Source organism: Rhinoderma darwinii, chromosome 12, assembly GCF_050947455.1.
Source record: "Rhinoderma darwinii isolate aRhiDar2 chromosome 12, aRhiDar2.hap1, whole genome shotgun sequence".
NCBI classification, from domain to species: Eukaryota; Metazoa; Chordata; class Amphibia; order Anura; family Rhinodermatidae; genus Rhinoderma; species Rhinoderma darwinii.
Genome location: NC_134698.1, coordinates 10,287,532 through 10,305,968, shown reverse-complemented (window position 1 = coordinate 10,305,968; position 18,437 = coordinate 10,287,532).

Below are 18,437 nucleotides of genomic sequence, written 5' to 3'. Positions count from 1 at the left end.
TTGCAGTATATCGTGCAAACTATCTGGTTAAAGTCCCCTGGGGGGACAAGTAAAAAAAGTAAAAAACAGTAAAATTATTTTTTTTTAACAAATTAAAAAAAATAAAAATAATTAAATGCTCAAAAAAAAAACCTTTTCCCATTTTCACTCAAGCACAATGTAAAAAAAATTAAAAAGCTAACATAACTGGTATTGACGCGTCCGTAAAAGTCTGAACTATTACAATAGATCATTATTTAGTCCGCACGGTGAACGCTGTAAAAAATTAAAAACATCAGAATTGTTGTTTTTTGGTCTCTTATTCTCCCACGAAAAATGAAATAAAATGTGATCAAAAATTCTCACGTAACCCCAAAATGGTACCAATATAAAAATAAGCCCTCTCAGAATGTGGCGACAAAACTCAAATTTTATTTTTAACAATCAGTTTTTTCCTTGTAAAAGTAGTACAACATAAAGAAAACGATATAAATTTAGTATAACTGTAATCGTATTGACCCGCAAAATAATGTTAACATGCCGTTTTTACCGTAAGGTGAACACCGTAAAAACAAAACCACCCAAAAGGTTGAGGAATCGCTGTTTTTTTTCCTATTCCACCCCACATATATTTTTTTTCCTCGTTTCCCACTACATTATATAGTACAAAAAATGGTGCTGTGAAAATGTACAACTCGTCCCACAAAAAAAAAGCCCTCATACGGCAATATTGATGAAAAATTAAAAGAGTTATGGCTTTTGGAAGGTGGGGAGGAAAAAACAAAAGTAAAAATCCGAAAAATGGCTGCAGAGGGAAGGAGTTAAAGGGAATGTGTTGCCAGAAAAACATGTTTTTTTTTTTTAAATTAAACATTTAGTGTGTGGGTGATTAAACATTGTTCAAATTTTTTTTTTTTTTTTCACGAGTCAGGAAATATTATAAATTAATTCTAATTTATAATACTACCCATTTTTGGTCACTAGATGGAGCTATTTCCAAAATTGCAGCTTTGCAAAATTGGGTAAAAAGCCCTTGCTCTAGTGAGCTCTCAGCATCCCCCCCTCCTTTATCCTGGCTAGTGCCGGGATAAACGAGGGGTTTGAACGGTGTAACCTCCTACACCGTGTGTCGCCATTTTTTGAGCTAACACACAGTGTAGTAGGTTTACATACAGTAGTAAACACACACAAACACGAACATACATTGAAATCTCTTACCTGCTCCTGCCGCCGCAGCTCCCTCCGGCCCGTCCGCTCCGTTTGCTGCCGCTGGTCCAAGTGCACAAATCCGGAAGCCGCGACCGGAAGTAGTAATATTACTGTCCGGCCGCGACTTCCGGTCCACAGGAAAATGGCGCCGGACGGCGCCAATTTCGAATTGGACTGTGTGGGAGCGGCGCATGCGCAGTTCCCACACAGACGCCGTACGCTGAAGTCAATGGGACGGGAGCCGTTCGCAGTCCCTATGGGACTGTGGCTGCCATATTCCATGTCTGTATGTGTCGTTAATCGACACACACAGAAATGGAACAAAAAATGGCAGCCCCCATAGGGAAGAAAAAGTGTAAAAATAAGAAAAAGTAAAACACAAACACACAAATGAATATAAACGTTTTTAATAAAGCACTAACATCTTTAACATATAAAAAAATAATTTGTGATGACACTGTTCCTTTAAGGGCGTGAATTGTGAAAAAAATTCCGCACCAATGTAACACAAATGCGGATTTTGCGGCGGATTTTCGTCATTCCCTCTCTTATCGCTGGAGGCATGGTATACAGAGGGCTGCGAGGACCAGGGAAGCGTTGTCATGGGAGAGTGCCAGGGGAGGTGAGAATAGTGGTGGTTTTTTTAAGACACTCGCCACAGGGAAACCTGCACTGATTTTGACATGAAAATGTGCGGACTTAGCGATACTGTTACGTTTATGGAGAACTGCCTTTACTGCATACATTGCAGCAAACCCTCAGACAAGAGAAGTATTACATCTGTATAGGTTTTAAGTCTCTGGATATTTCCGTTCGCTGCCAGCAAACAGAGATCTTGAAAATGATGAGGAAGTAAAATGAAAAGTATAGTAGAGAGTTGCTAAACATTCCAATATCATTATTAACTGTTATTTATATACAATTCTCCCGTTACTAGAATGGCGCTGTGCTGCAATTACTTGCACAGCAGGTAGACGGGAGAGCCGAAGTGCAGGGATAAAGCCAAAGGGATCGGACTCCCACCAATCATAATGTCATGGCATATCCTAGCAATATGCCATAACATTATAGCATGGGTATACCTCTTTCAATATAGGTGATAATTGATGAATAAAGTATTAAAATCATGACATATGTATGTGCTATATGTAAGGCACTATATACAGGGGTGGGCTATATGTGGAGCACTATTTATAGGGGAGATATATGTAGGGTGCTCTCTATAGGGATGGACTATATGTTGGACACTATATGCAGGGGTGGTCTATATGTGAAGCACTATCTATAAGGGAAGCTATATGTGATGCACTATCTACAGGGGTGGGCTATATGTTGGACACTATATACAGGGGTGGGCTATATGTGGGGTACTATCCACTGGGGTGGGCTATATGTAGTGCACTATCTACAGGGGGAGCTATATGTGTGGCACTTTATACAGGAGGGGCTATATGTGGGGCACTATATACAGGGGGCTATATGTGGGCCACTATCTACAGGGGTGGGTTATATGTGGGGTACTATCTACAGAGGGGCCATATGTGGGGCACTATTTTCAGAGGGGGCTATATATGGGGCAATATATACAGGGGGGCTATATGTAGGTCACTATCTACATGGGGGCTATATGCAGGCACTATCTACAGGGTGGCTATATGTGGGGCACTATCTACAGGAACTCTATGGTTGTCACTATCTACAGGGGGATCTATGTAGGGCACTATCTACAGGGGGCTCTATGGGGGACACTATCTGCAGAGTGCACGATGTGTGTGGGTCACAGTGTATGGTGCTTTTATAATAAGAGGTGCAATGTATGACGCTATTATATTTAGGGACACAGTGTATGGCACTCTTATATTTAGGGACACAGTGTATGGCGCTATTATATTTAAGGGTGTGTTTGGCACCATGAGAACTTTATCTTTGTTTATAGGTGCAGAAATGTTTGAAAAGTGAGATGCTGAAGACATCTGAGCGGCAAACTGCAGAAATGGGCTGTGGCCGGGAGAAGTCGTGATAGAGGTCTGGACTAGATAGAGAAGAAAAGAGAAAAAGAACAACTAGAATCTGACGTCACCTGTGATTCACTTCATGTAAATGTTTATTCTGCCTCTAATCTGTACTGTAGTCACAGTATGATCTGCAGCGAGATGTTTATTTTTAGTGAAACAGCAACTCCCAGCATATTGTTACTCCTGTTTGGGCCATGATTAGAGCTATATACAATTTAGTGCAAACGTATACGGCAGGGGTTACACTCACACAGCGGGCATTCTGGCCAAAAAACTGCACAATTTGGTGCGTTTTTTCGCCCAGAATTCCCTGCGGCTGCTAGGGTGGATATGCTGTGTATCTTTACAGCCTAGTTTGGGCCTTAAAGAGGCTCTGTCACCAGATTATAAGTGCCCTATCTCCTACATAATCGGATCGGCGCTGTGATGTAGATAACAACAGTGGTTTTTATTTTGAAAAACAATCATTTTTGAGCAAGTTATGAGCAATTTTAGATTTATGCTAATTAGTTTCTTAATAGACAACTGGGCGTGTTTTAACTTTTTACCAACTGGGTGTTGTACAGAGGAGTGTATGACGATGACCAATCAGTGTCATACACTTCTCTTAATTCATGATTAGCTGTACTCGCAGCACAGCGTGATCTCCCAAGATCACACTGTGCTGTCACTTACTCACACATTAACTTTACCAAAGTGTCTTCAGATTGAATGGATATTGCCTCCAGCCAGGATGCGATGTCTATTCACACTCCCGACACTTCGGTAAAGTTTCTGTGGGACTTACTCACACAACACAACGTGATCTCGCTGTGAATGTGTAACGAATCGGGGTAGGGAGACGGACAGGTGAGCCCTAATCTACCTACAACTCAGTCCCTGCCTACTTGCACGGCCCATCCTAAGTGACGGCGTACAACTGGGCGACGGTCCCTACGCTCAATAAGTGAAAGACAGACAACACAAGACAAGAGCACACAGATGCAAAGGGGGAAGTAGGGGCAGTTGCCCATGGAACACCGTGAGCAACAGGAGTGGTGAACGAGCCGAGTCAAACCAGGAGAGTACGTAGTAACAAAATCAGAGCAGGAGAAGAGTCAGTCAAGCCAGGGTCAAAAAGTAACAGCGGTCAATAATGAAAATAGCAGGAATCGCAGAGCCAGGAAACAAGACAATCACAGGCAAGGAACAACTGCAAGTGAGGGTATAAATAGACCAAGGGCGGGAGCAGAACCGTCAGGCCAGGCTGTGATAGGTTCTCCCTCTCCTCAGCCTGCGAGCCTGAGTGGTAACAGATCGCGTCACTCTAGCAGACCTTGGAGCTGATGAAGGCTGATTAACCCCAGACGTCGACACAGAACCTGTGTCTGGCAAATCCATTACAGTACCCCCCTTTTATGAGGGGCCACTGGACCCTTCCTAGGTGGGCCTGGCTTGTTGGGGAACCGAAGATGTAACTTCCTGAGCAATATACCGGCGTGAACATCCCGGGCGGGTACCCAAGTCCTCTCCTCAGGCCCGTATCCTCTCCAATGGACCAGGTACTGGAGGGAGCCTTGGACCATCCTGCTGTTTACAATCTTGGATACATCTAATTCTACCCCATCAGGAGTGAGAACAGGGACCGGAGGTTTCCACGATGTAGCCAAGGACAGGGAGCAGCTTTTCAAGATGGAGGCATGGAACACGTTGTGTATCTGAAAAGACGGGGTTAACGCCAGCCGGAAGGAGACAGGGTTGAGGACCTCAATGATCTTGTACGCCCTATATACCGAGGAGCAAATTTCTTGGACGGAACTTTAAGGCACAAATTTTTAGAAGACAGCCACACCAGATCCCCGACCACAAACAGGGGGTTAGTTGAACGTCTTTTATCTGCCTGAGTCTTTTGGATGCTCTGGGACGCCTCAAGGTTCTTCTGAACCTGGGCCCAGACTGTGCACAGTTCCCGATGAACGACATCTACCTCGGGATTGTTGGAACCATCAGGTGAAATGGAGGAGAACCGTTGATTTAAACCCAAAATTATAGAAGAATGGAGAGACCCCCGACGAGTTACTGACCCGGTTATTAAGGGAAAATTCGGCGAGGGAAATGAAGGAGACCCAATCATTTTGACAGTCTGAGATAAAATACCTTAAGTATTGTTCTAGAGACTAGTCCTCTCAGTTTGGCCATTAGTTTCAGGATGGAATGCCGAGTAAAAAGGACAGATCAATCTCCAGTTTCTTACAGAAAGCTCTCCAAAACAATGAAACAAATTGTACCCCTCTGTCAGAAACAATATTGACCGGAACCCCATGGAGACGCAGGATGTGTTTGGCAAACAAGGTAGCTAACGTCTTGGCATTGGGTAGTTTCTTGAGGGGTACAACGTGGCACATCTTACTCAAGAGGTCTACTACAAGCCACACCACCAACTTGCCTTGGGATGGAGGCAGATCGGTGATAAAATCCATGGAGATATGGGTCCAAGGTCTCTGGGGAATGGGCAAAGAACATAGTAAGCCCGCAGGTCAGGACCTGGGAGTCTTGGGCCTAGCACAAATTTCACAAGCGGCGACGTAGGCCTTAACGTCTTTAAGCAACCCAGGCCACCAATAGGTTCTAGAAATGAGGTGCTTAGTACCCAGGATGCCTGGATGGCCAGATAGTGCGGAGTCATGATTCTCCCTGAGCAACTTTAGCCGGAATTGTAGGGGAACAAACAGCTTGTTCTCAGGAAGGTTCGCGGGAGCAGAACCTTGATCAGCCGCAATTTCTGAGACTAAGTCTGAATCCACAGAGGATATGATTATACTGTCAGGGCAAACTTCCTTTTCCCTGGTATTTCACACTGAATAGCCACCTCTGTAAATTGAAAACTGAGAGCATGCGTAGAAAAAGTACACCAGTGAGACAAATGTTGGTAGACATCTTCCCTCAGTTCAGTAGGAAGTAAGAACTGAACTTTTTATTGAACAAAGAAAGAAACACAAAACTCCTCCCTAGAGATGTGGGACGTGCTTAAGCCCCATTGGCTCTATTCAGCTGTAAGTTCTTCTGTACACTCCTCTTGCATTCCAGGGACGGTGTCTCCATAGGCGTGCCCCTGATACAGGTTCCATCTTGTTTAATTTACAAATCTTTGTGGAATATACTGATATAAACTGATGCAAACAATATACATGGTAATGATCCCTGACAGTCCCACCTAAAAACATTATTACTCTATCCCTGAGTCTTGCCTATCAACCTACTACTGACCACTCGAACCAGGCGGGTAGGGGTTTTGGATTTCTTTACCAGCTTGAGATGAGCTACTCCTTATGAGTATCCCCCCTTTGTACCTGGACTTCCAAGGTTTCGGAGTGGTCCTAACTTGCCCTATTCTCCTCAGGATACAGGATGTTGTCTTGGTATAATCGACAAACCGCTGCTGGTTGTAATATATATAATTAATCCAGTCTACATTTTATTAATGGTAATAATTGTCGCACTGTCACTTACTGTCCTAATGGGACTTCTACCCCTGCAGATATAACAGGTCATGGGCGGCATCTTCCCCAAACCTAAAGACACCCGGATAATATGACATCCGGGCTCTCATTGCTGCCATGTACTTCTTACATATGAGTGACAACAACCAGTGACCTTCACCTCACACCTCCACATAAAACTCCTCAGATCGTAATTTGCAGCACTGTGGCATATTTACACACAATATAATTATAAACCTCAGACAATATAAACAATAGGGCCTCAACTAATAATATAATGCTATCACCAATCTCATGCTATCACCCTCAGGTTTTGGGTCCCATCAGTTTATTGCCAGTCCTGTACATCATCGTCCTCTTCTTCTCCTGTCTTCTGCTCTTCTGTTTTCTGTGGAGTCAGACTGCACAGTGGTGTCCAGTGGGGGATTTATTACTATCCTCCACCTCGTCACTTACTTATTTAAACACTTGATACTGCTGACAGATTCACTCAGGTCTTTACTTTACTTTGCTGATGTCATCAGGACTTGGTTTGGTCCTTCTCATCTGTCAGACACCGTCTCTTTTAGTATACGTCACCGGGCTGTACATAGCACCTCATGCTGTGAGCCTGGGGTGAGATCCCACGTAGACGAATTAGTGGAGTTTTATTGTGACTACCACAAACCCTCCGCATCTGTCCTCTTCCTCTGGTAAGTTACTTGTCTGGGCGGCTGCTTAGAATTGTGACACTGCCGTCAGTTCATGATAAACGCATTGTACTGGTTCAGGCTGCGCCTGCCGCATCTCAGTGATGGAGTTCATCATATTAAAAGTCTTCTAGTTCATGTTTACTGGCACTTGCCGGGGACCCCCAACCCTTGTCAATTGTTAAAATAAATACTAATCTGGTGATAACATCATCCGCATACACTATAAACGTTGTTCTAAGTACATACAATAATAATGACAGGCCCTTAAACGACAAACAAACACCATTATGTAAGAAAAACTTCTCTGTTCCACTGGACAGGGCCACTAGAAGATGTGTAATTACTGGGTACACTGTATTTGAACTTGGTGTCACACTTTCCAGCAGGATTTATACCTTATTCTCAGCTGATTACCTGGAACATCTCCTATTCACAGAAATATAGACAGATTCCACATGTTTATCTGACAAGTGTCTCAAACCAATTTCCCCCCCCCCCTACTCTGGTTCGTTCTACCTGGGAAGGCCTCTCAAGGTCTGTTCTCTTTGTGGGAGGCGGGTATGATAAGGTTGGCACCGGTCTGCCAGGACTGTTCTGTAGGCAAATCAAACAGCTCTAACAGAATTTAGCAGCATCAGCTGTAAAGCCTGGGACATACCAATTAGATCTTACCACATCGATCCTTGCAGTCTTGGGGCATATGTGAGGTCATACACCATCAATGCAATGGCCATCAAGAGTGCCTTGGGTGCTACCGGTTTACCTTCCTTTATCCGTCCACATTCTGTCAGAATCTGGTTCTCACACCTTCCGCTCCCAGTTGGACTCTTCCTGTGGAGAACAAGCTTTTCATCGCATAATCAGTAATTGATCTTAATCAGATAATTAATTTGAAGAAAAACATTAACAATGACAGATTTATGTTAAACGTTCAAACTGGGAAGTAACTAAAACTGATACCTACAAACTGATTCTTCTTCTCTTTATATATATCTATACATACACATATACACTGCACAGAATTCTCTGCTCTAAAATTTTCCTTTCACAACAAAAATATTTTCAAATGGGAATCTTCTTGCACTGAGAAGTTATCATTTACACAAACATAATACTGACGCACGCCTCCAATAGTCCAATGCTGAGGCTGGTCCAGAACTTTACATAAAACTTAACCTCAGTATTTAGTATTCTCACAACACTTTTTGAATATTGTTATTAAACAAACTAACTTTGGGACAACATCTGGAGAACTGCTGACATCTTATCATTGTACAAACACCAGTTCAATACTTGGGATAACACTGTTCCCCTGTCACTACACACAACGTCTGCAGTGGGGAAGATACCGGCCGGGCTTCAGGCCCCCCCCTGAGAACAGGTCTACCACATTGTCATACACTTCTACCTCGGGTAGTTGTATGTTCTGCAGTCGCTGGGACAGGTAATCTGGCCGGGCTGCACTCTTCACAGGTACCTTTGCTGTTTTACCTATGTCATGCCGTGCCCACATCATGCCGGCTGCTACAAACCTAGTGGTGGCATTATTGTATCCAGAGACAAGCCAATTTACTGACACCTGGCTGCACATACTCTTGTTGTCAGTTCTGTCTTCTCTTGCTCTTTCAATTGGCTTACCCGATGATCCAATAAAGTTCCTACTACCAATGGGCCCATAATTGTGGGCGATGCCAAAAGCGTACCTAGAGTCAGTGTAAATGTCGGCCGTCTTACCTTCTGCCAGGTTACAGCCTCAGCGAGCACCTCCAGCTCCGCTCCTTGAGATGAATGAGGAGGTGAGAGTGGTTTCCAGATGATTTACCTGGTGCCTCGTATCCTGTCTTGTATATACTGTATATGATCAAGTATCTCTACATTACAAATTTACATTAAAAACCCATGTCACATATAGATAGAACATTTCAAAGGAGTGGCGTCTTTATTCTCAAAAATAAAAACAAATGTTATACACTTCTCCACACTCATTTGATAATCCAGAACACTGTGAGAATCTCACTTTTATCAGGTTCTGTAAATACTTGATTAATACAAAAACAAATAAAAATTACTAAAATCTTTACATAAAATTAACAATATTCAGATAATTTTCACCTCCTTCCCTACTAAATCTGTAAAGACTCATCTGTGAGTGACATCGGCCTCTTGTGTAAATTTGCTGGAGGGGGATGGTCTCTTACACATTTTGTAGATCTCCTGAAGCCAAATTCATTAATTCAAAACAAACCAAAATTGTACCTGATCAGTCCCTTCACCATTCCCCCCTTTGTGGACTCTGCGAAAGTAATGTAGCAGGGTTCAAAACTACATCTCAACATAATAAGGTCGGGCACTCTATCTGGGGGGCACTAGTTTAACCCCCTGTAATACACAAGAGCCTGGAACAAAAATGACTTTCTCCTGACAAAAAAAACCAAAACATTTTAACTTTAAAATGACTTGCAACCATTTCCTGTAAAACATCTCACATTTTCCAAAATAACATGTAGGTGGCACTATAGCATGTGCCTCATGTGTGAAAACAAAAACAAAACAATTGTAATTAGTTATTCAATAAAACGGAAAATAATATATCTGGTAATATTAATTACTGCAAACCAATAAACTGTATATAAAAATAGGGAACAGTGGGGGCACATACATTTTCAAGACCCCGTGTCTCACAATATCTGTAGTTTAATACATTTGAATTAACATCAAAACACATTAAATCTTATCACATCATAACACATAAATATGCAGCGTAACTTTTATCGACAACAGCGCATGCGCAAAGATAAGAAACTTTCCTGTACACAGAAAAAAGAAACTGATTTTAACCCCATACACAAAACACTAAGAATTTTGGTTTTTAGACATTACTGCTGTTAAAAATAAGAGCATACAATATAGATCTAAAATCTGTGCAATATTGTAATCCCTTGTCTCAGTCCACGCCCTGTATACCAGTCTGCTTTGCACACATCACACAGCCCCCCCTCCCCCACACCATCGCATTCTACAGGAGGGGGTCACACACTCACTCCTCACAGCCTCTGTTCTCACAATCTTAACAATTTCAATGCCGGCAAAACAACGTACGTATCTGCAATCATTCATCACACTATTGTATAGGAATTATCTACGTTCAAAACATCAAACACATAATCTGTAACAGTGTCCAATCTGTCGGCCACCATCTCTATATTATGATGACGTGTCTTTTCACCAGTGCACAGCGTCCTGCACACTGGGACGGAATCTAGAATAGAAAAAAAACACTGCTGCATGTGTTATTGCAAGCAACTCCTTACTGAGGGAAATGACAAAATTAACAAGGCTATCATTTCATACTGATTTGATTGGGCCGGGCGTGACCTCATCAGGGGTGGGGGGGCAGCCTCTCCCACAGGAAGCACATTGCTCAGCTGTGAGGGGGATTTTGCTGCCCACAATGAGGACACACTCAACATGAGGGACGGACGCCATTACAGGGCGGCGGCTCGTCCTGTGGTTTCTAATACATATACCATACAATGCCTTTCTTATTTCCAACTTCCAGTCGCTTCACCAAATCATACGAATAGGATCGTCCGGGTACGGGTGATCCTGATGATTTGAATATGGACCGTAAGCCATCCATTCTAACTGTCTATATTATACACGTAATTTATATAACACCTTTTAGTCTGCAACCTTCTAGTGACCGGTTTCACCGAGGTCTGGCCAACAAATTACCCACGACTTATCACACGACTTATCAGTGCGTTACACCCCGCGTGCACCTATCCCACGACTTATCACACGACTTATCACACATTTTATCGTGCCCGCATGCCCGCGTATAAGACAGGTTATAATACTATCCACGACTTATCGCACATTGTGCCCGCGTGCCCCTGTATAAGACAGGTTATATTTTCTATCTAGTCCCTAATTACCCAGAGGATGGTTAGTCGGGCACGACTAATTTGTTACGGGTTCGTGACCACACAGCGAGGATGTCGCCTCTATCGCCTGAGAGCTAATCCAGGCAACCGACAAGGGTTATACATATTCCCACAAGACCGTCCACTAACACAGATAAGTCAAAGATTAATAAAATCAACTGACTTACCGTGTTATTGTGGAGGTGATCAGGCTCCTTCAGTGGGGAGTCCTGGGTCGTCTGTTTCACCCTGTGATTGTCGGTTGTCCGGATTCTGAGATCCCCTCAAGTATGGCCCCACGCTTGGCGCCAATTGTCAGGGCAAACTTCCTTTTCCCTGGTATTTCACACCGAATAGCCACCTCTGTAAATTGAAAACTGGGAGCATGCGTGTAAAAAGTACACCAGTCAGACAAATGTTGGTAGACATCTTCCCTCAGTTCAGTAGGAAGTAAGAACTGAACTTTTTATTGAACAAAGAAAGAAACACAAAACTCCTCCCTAGAGATGTGGGACGTGCTTAAGCCCCATTGGCTCTATTCAGCTGTAAGTTCTTCTGTACACTCCTCTTGCATTCCAGGGGCGGTGTCTCCATAGGCGTGCCCCTGATACAGGTTCCATCTTGTTTCATTTACAAATCTTTGTGGAATATACTGATATAAAGCAATAATGTTTTTGCAAACAATATACATGGTAAAGATCCCTGACAATACCTGGGGGCAAAATACAAGCGGGATCCTCCTCAGGAGGAGGGCTGGCCATGAAGCTACGCGACAGAGCATCAGCTTTAATATTTTTCGACCCAGCCCTATAGGTAACCACAAAGTTGAATCTCGTAAAAAAACAACGCCCATCGAGCTTGTCTCGTGTTATCCTCCGGGCAGATTCTAGGAAAACCAGATTATTGTGGTCAGTAAGTACCGTTACCTGGTGCCTAGCCCCCTCCAGGAAGTGGCGCCACTCTTTAAATGCCCATTTAATGGCTAAGAGTTTGCGGTTGCCAACGTCATAGTTTCTCTCAGTGGAGGAGAACTTCCTGGAGAAGTAGGCACAGGGACGGAGTTGGGTGAGAGACATAGTATCCTAGGACAAGAGCGCACCCACTCCCACCTCGGGGGCGTCAACCTCCACGATGAATGGCTCCATTTGGTTAGGCCGAATCAGCACTGGGGCAGATACAAAGCACCTCTTAAGGATCTCAAAAGCCTGGACCGCCTCCGGAGGACAGTGGAGGAGATCAGCACCTTTACGACTGAGGTCCGTAAGAGGCTTAGCGATGTACGAGAAATTAGCAATAAATCTCCTGTAATAATTAGAAAACCCCAGGAAACACTGTAAGGCCTTCAGGGAGGCAGGGCGGACCCATTCTGCCACAGCCTGAACCTTGGCAGGGTCCATGCGGAATTCGTTAGGAGTGAGGATTTGACCCAAAAATGGCATCTCCTGCACCCCAAACACACATGCTCAATGTGGGAGGACCAGTCCTTGGAAAACACAAGTATATCATCAAGGTACAGTACAAGAAATACCCCCAGATAGTCTCTTAAAATCTCATTTATGAAATTCTGGAAGACCGCGGGAGCATTACGCAACCCAAAGGGCATGACGAGATATTCGAAATGACCTTCGGGTGTTTTAAACGCAGTCTTCCACTCATCCACAGCTCTGATCCGGATAAGGTTATAAGCCCCCCGAAGATCGAACTTCGAGAACCATTGGGCCCCCTGAACCTGATTGAAGAGATCAGGAATCAAAGGAAGGGGATATTGGTTCCTAAAAGTGATCCTATTTAAATTTCGGTAGTCGATGCATGGCCTAAGACCACCATCCTTCTTCCCCACGAAGAAGAAGCCAGCACCTACCGGAGAAGTAGAGGGGCGAATGTAACCCTTGGCCAGACTTTCCTGGAAATATTCTTTCATGGCTTCACGTTCAGGACAAGAGAGATTAAATATCCCACCTTTAGGGAGCTTAGCTCCTGGTACCAAATCGATTGCGCAATCGTACTCTCTATGAGGAGGTAACTCTTCAGAGGGCCTTTTAGAAAAGACATCAGCGAAGTCCTGAATAAACTCAGGTAGTGTTCACCTCCTCAACGAGAGAAAGCAAATTAATAGAAAAACAAGACGTCATGCACTCATTACCCCATTTAGTAAGATCACCAGTATTCCAGTTAAAAGTGGGATTATGCGTCTGCAACCAAGGAAGGCCTAAAATCAAATCGGACGATAACCCCTGCATCACTAACACAGAACACTGCTCCAAATGAATGGAGCCAAAAATGAGTTCAAAAACAGGGGTATGCTGCATAAAATAACCATTAGCAAGCGGAGTGGAGTCTATACCCACTAGCGGGACAGGTTTAGGCAAATCAATTAATGGCATAGCTAGAGACATAGCAAATTCCAGAGACATAATATTAGCAGCAGACCCTGAATCCACGAAGGTACTGCCAGTGGCAGACCTACCATCAAAAGAGACCTGAAAGGGGAGGAAGATTTTATTAGGCTTTATGTTTACGGGAAATACCTGTGCGCCCAAGCGACCTCCCCGATGGTCACTTAGGCACGGAAGTCTTTCCAGCAGCTTATTCTTGCGCTTGGGACAGGAGTTCAGTAGATGCTTGTCATCCCCACAGTAGAAGCAGAGACCATTCTTCCTGCGGAAATCTCTACATTGTTGGGGAGACACGTAGACCCCGAGTTGCATCTGTTCATCCGAGTTCTCCGTGGAAGAACGAAGCAACGGAACCTCTGGAGCCATCATAGGGGAGCCAGAGGTGAAGGCACCAGAACGTTCAAGTCGTTGTTCCCTGAGACATCGGTCAAGACGTACCGCTAAAGCCATAGCCTGATCTAGAGAGTCTGAAGTGGGATAGTTAACTAACAGGTCTTTCAGGCCGTTCGACAGACCCAATCTAAACTGGCACCTCAAAGCAGGGTAATACCACCGAGAAGCTACACACCACTTCCTAAAGTCAGAACAGTACTCCTCAACGGGTCTCTTACCCTGACGTAAGGTCACCAGCTGACTCTTGGCAAAGGTAGTTTTGTCAGTCTCGTCATAGATGAGCCCGAGAGCAGAAAAAAAAAGGTCAACAGAAGAAAGTTCAGGCGCGTCAGGAGCCAAGGAGAAGGCCCATTCCTGGGGGCCGTCCTGGAGCCGGGACCTAATTATACCCACTCGCTGGCTCTCAGAACCAGAGGAGTGGGGTCTTAATCGGAAATAGAGTCTACAACTCTCCCGAAAAGAACCGGTCAGGCAACTTGAGGTGGGGTTCAAGAGGTCAGGTGAAGGGCACTACCTGGGTAGCATCAGGCTGGTTGAACCTCTGAGCCAGGTCTTGGACCTGTAGGGAAAGACCCTGCATTTGTTGAGCCAGGGCCTCAAGGGCGTCCATAGTAGAGTCAGGGACCAGGGTAAGAAAAGGTATATGGGCCTGTGATTATGTAACGAATCTGGGTAGGGAGACGGACAGGTGAGCCCCAATCTACCCGCAACTCAGTCCCTGCCTACTTGCACGGCCCGTCCTAAGTGACGGCGTACAACTGGGCGACGGTCCCTACGCTCAATAAGTGAAAGACAGACAACACAAGACAAGGGCACACAGAAGCAAAGGGGGAAGTAGGGGCAGTTGCCCACGTAACACCGTGAGCAACAGGAGTGGTGAACGAGCCGAGTCAAACCAGGAGAGTACGTAGTAACAAAATCAGAGCAGGAGAAGAGTCAGTCAAGCCAGGGTCACAAAGTAACAGCGGTCAATAATGAAAATAGCAGGAATCGCAGAGCCAGGAAACAAGACAATCACAGGCAAGGAACAACTGCAAGTGAGGGTATAAATAGACCAAGGGCGGGAGCAGAACCGTCAGGCCAGGCTGTGATAGGTTCTCCCTCTCCACAGCCTGCGAGCCTGAGTGGTAACAGATCATCTCACTCTAGCAGACCTTGGAGCTGATGAAGGCTGATTAACCCCGGGCGTCGACACAGAACCTGTGTCTGGCAAATCCATTACAGAATGACAGCACAGTGTGATCTCGCGAGATCACGCTGTGTGGGCAGTGAAAGAAGCTGGGCTGGAACGATGAGAAGTGTTTGACGCTGATTGGTCACTGATTGGTCAGCGTCATACACTTTTCTTTACAAGCACAGTTTGTAAAAAGTTAAAAAACGCCCAGTTGTCTTTTAAGAAACGAATTAGCATAAATCTAAAATTGCTCATAACTTGCTCAAAATTGATCGTTTTTCAAAATAAAAACCACTGTTGTTATCTACATTACAGCGCCGATCAGGTTATGTAGGAGATAGGGCACTTATAATCTGGCGACAAAGCCTCTTTAAAGCTCAGAGCCCATTTTTCAGATTGTTTACTCGTGACATATTGGGCTTTATGTTAGTGGTAAAATTTGGTCGATATATTCAGTGTTTATTTGTGTAAAATAGCTAAATTTAGAGAAAATTTGAAAAAAATAGCATTTTTCTAAATTTAAATGCATCTGCTTATAAGACAGAGGGTTATACCACCCAAAATAGTTACTAGTTCACATTTCCCATATGTCTACTATATGTTGGAATAATTTTTTAAACATTCTTTTCTTTTTCTAGGACGTTACAAGGCTTAGAACATAAGCAGCAATTTCTCATATTTTGAATAAAATTTCAAAAGCCACTTTTTTTTTTAGGTACCAGTTCAGTTTTGAAGTGGCTTTGAGGGGACTATATATTAGAAACCCCCATCAAAACCCCATTTTAGAAACTAGACCCATCAAAGGATTCAAAACAGCATTTAGAAAGTTTATTAACCCTTTAGGTGTTTCACAGGAATTTAAAGCAAAGTAGAGGTGAAATTTACAAATTTAATTTTTGGGCAGAAAATCCTTATTATTAATTTTTTTTCTGAGAAACGCAACTCAATACTTATTGCCCAGATTCTGCAGTTGTTAGAAATATCCCACATGTGGCCCTAGTGCGCTACTGGACTGAAGCACCGGCCTCAGAAGCCCAGGAGCACCTGGAGGATTTTGAGGCCTAATTTTTGGTAGATTATATTTTAAGCACCATGTCCAGTTTCAAAAGGTCTTATGGAAATAGTGGAAATACCCAAAAGTGACCCCATTTGGCAAACTATACCCCTCAAGGAATTCATCGAGGGGTATAGTGGGCATTTAGACCATACAGTTTTTTTCTTTGCTGCATTTTGTGGAATTAGGCTGTGAAATAGAAAATCGCATATTTTTCCGATAAAAGTTACAAAATTTAAATTTTTACAAGGAATACAGGAGAAAATGCACCCCAACACTTGAAAAACAATTTCTCCCGATTACGGCAATACCCCACATGTGGTCATAAACTGCTGGTTGGACAAACGGCAGGGCTCAGAAAGGCAGGAGCGCCATTTGGCATGTCGATTTTGCTGGATTGGTTTCTGGACGCCATGTCGCATTTGCAGAGCTTCTAACGTACCAGTACAGGGGAAACCCCTTAAAAGTGACCCCATTTTGGAAACTAGACCCCTTGAGGAATTCATTGTAGTTTTCATGGGGTGCATGCGACTTTTTGATGAGCATTTATTCTACTTTTTAAGAGGCGTGGTGACTAAAAAACAGCAATTCTACTATGTTTTCATATGTTTATAGGTTTTTTATGTCTTATGGCGTTTGCACGATGAAATACTTTTTAATAAAAAATCATTTACTTTTGGTGTTGCCTTATTCTAAGAGCCATAACGTTTTTATTTTCCCATCAAGAACGCCGTGCGAGGACTTGTTTATTGCGTAACGAACTGTAGTTTCAATCAGGACCATTTTTAGGTACATGCGACTTTTTGATCTCTTTTTATTCAATTTTTGGTAGGTGAAGTGACCAAAAAATTGTGATTCTGGTATGATTTATTCTTTTTTTTTTTTACGGCGTTCACCGTGCGGGATAAATAACTAAATACTTTTGTTGTTCAGGCCGTTACGGACGCGGCAATAGCAATTATGTATAATATATTTATATTTTTTTTATAAAAAGGGACTGCTAAGGGGTATTTATACATTTATTACTTTAAAACGTTTATTTTTTTATAACTTATTTTTACTGTTTTACTTTGTCCCACTTGGGGACTTAAGGGCAGGAGGCCCTGATCGCTATTCTAATACACTGCACTACATGCAGTGTATTAGAGCTGTCAGCTACTCGCTGACAGCAAGCATAGTGGGTCCAGACTTTGTTGTCAGTACCCACTAGGCTTCCGTAGATGGCATAGCCGGAGGCCATTGTTAGGCCTCCGGCTACCGTAGCAACAATCAGCGCCCGCGATAAAGTCGCGGCACGTCAATGGTGCTTTAACGCCTAAGAAGCCGCGATCGCTATTGAACACGGCTTCTAAGGGGTTAATCGGTGGGGACAACGTGATCAGGTCCCTGGGGTTGGAGCGGTGACAACTGCTGTATAAGACAGCAGTTGTTACAGTTCATGTAAGTGCCGGGTGGGGGGGGGGCGGATTGGCGGTTATTCCCATGACCTACTATTAGGTCACGGAGCGCGAACGCTCTACTTAGTGTGACCTAATAGTAGGTCCTGGAGCGGGAAGGGGTTAAAGGGTCTCTCATGAAGAAAACCCTTTCTCTAACCAGCTGATCGCCACGAGACTGGCGTCCGACCATTAATTTTCCCTGTAGAAGGGAAATGTAGAATTATTCTAGGTCGTGCGACCAAAAGTCGCTGTGACGCCCCAGCCTGCATCACAGGTAAAGTTAATGCGGACGCTTAGCGACTTGCATGTTGCCACGACCACATAGTTGCAGGCAGTATAAATCTGCTGGACTTTTCGCGACCACTTGCAGGTTGCGAAGCGACCACATTCACTTACATTACTGCGATGTGCGCAGCGCAACACAGCGATTTTGAGACGCGTGATCTCTATATGCCATAGGTTCTCCGCTCCGGCTCATAGATGGGGTCAGGATCGTCGGAGCCCCCCCCCCCCTCTACGAAGCCCATATGCACTAATTATGCCTATAAAACGGGCTTGACGTTCACTTTAAGGGGTTCAGGTTCAGCAACATACATTTCTAAAAAATAAATGATAAAAATGAAGCTTTAAAATACTTGGCAGACACAAAATGAGGTAAAAAACTAAAAGTGTACATATCTG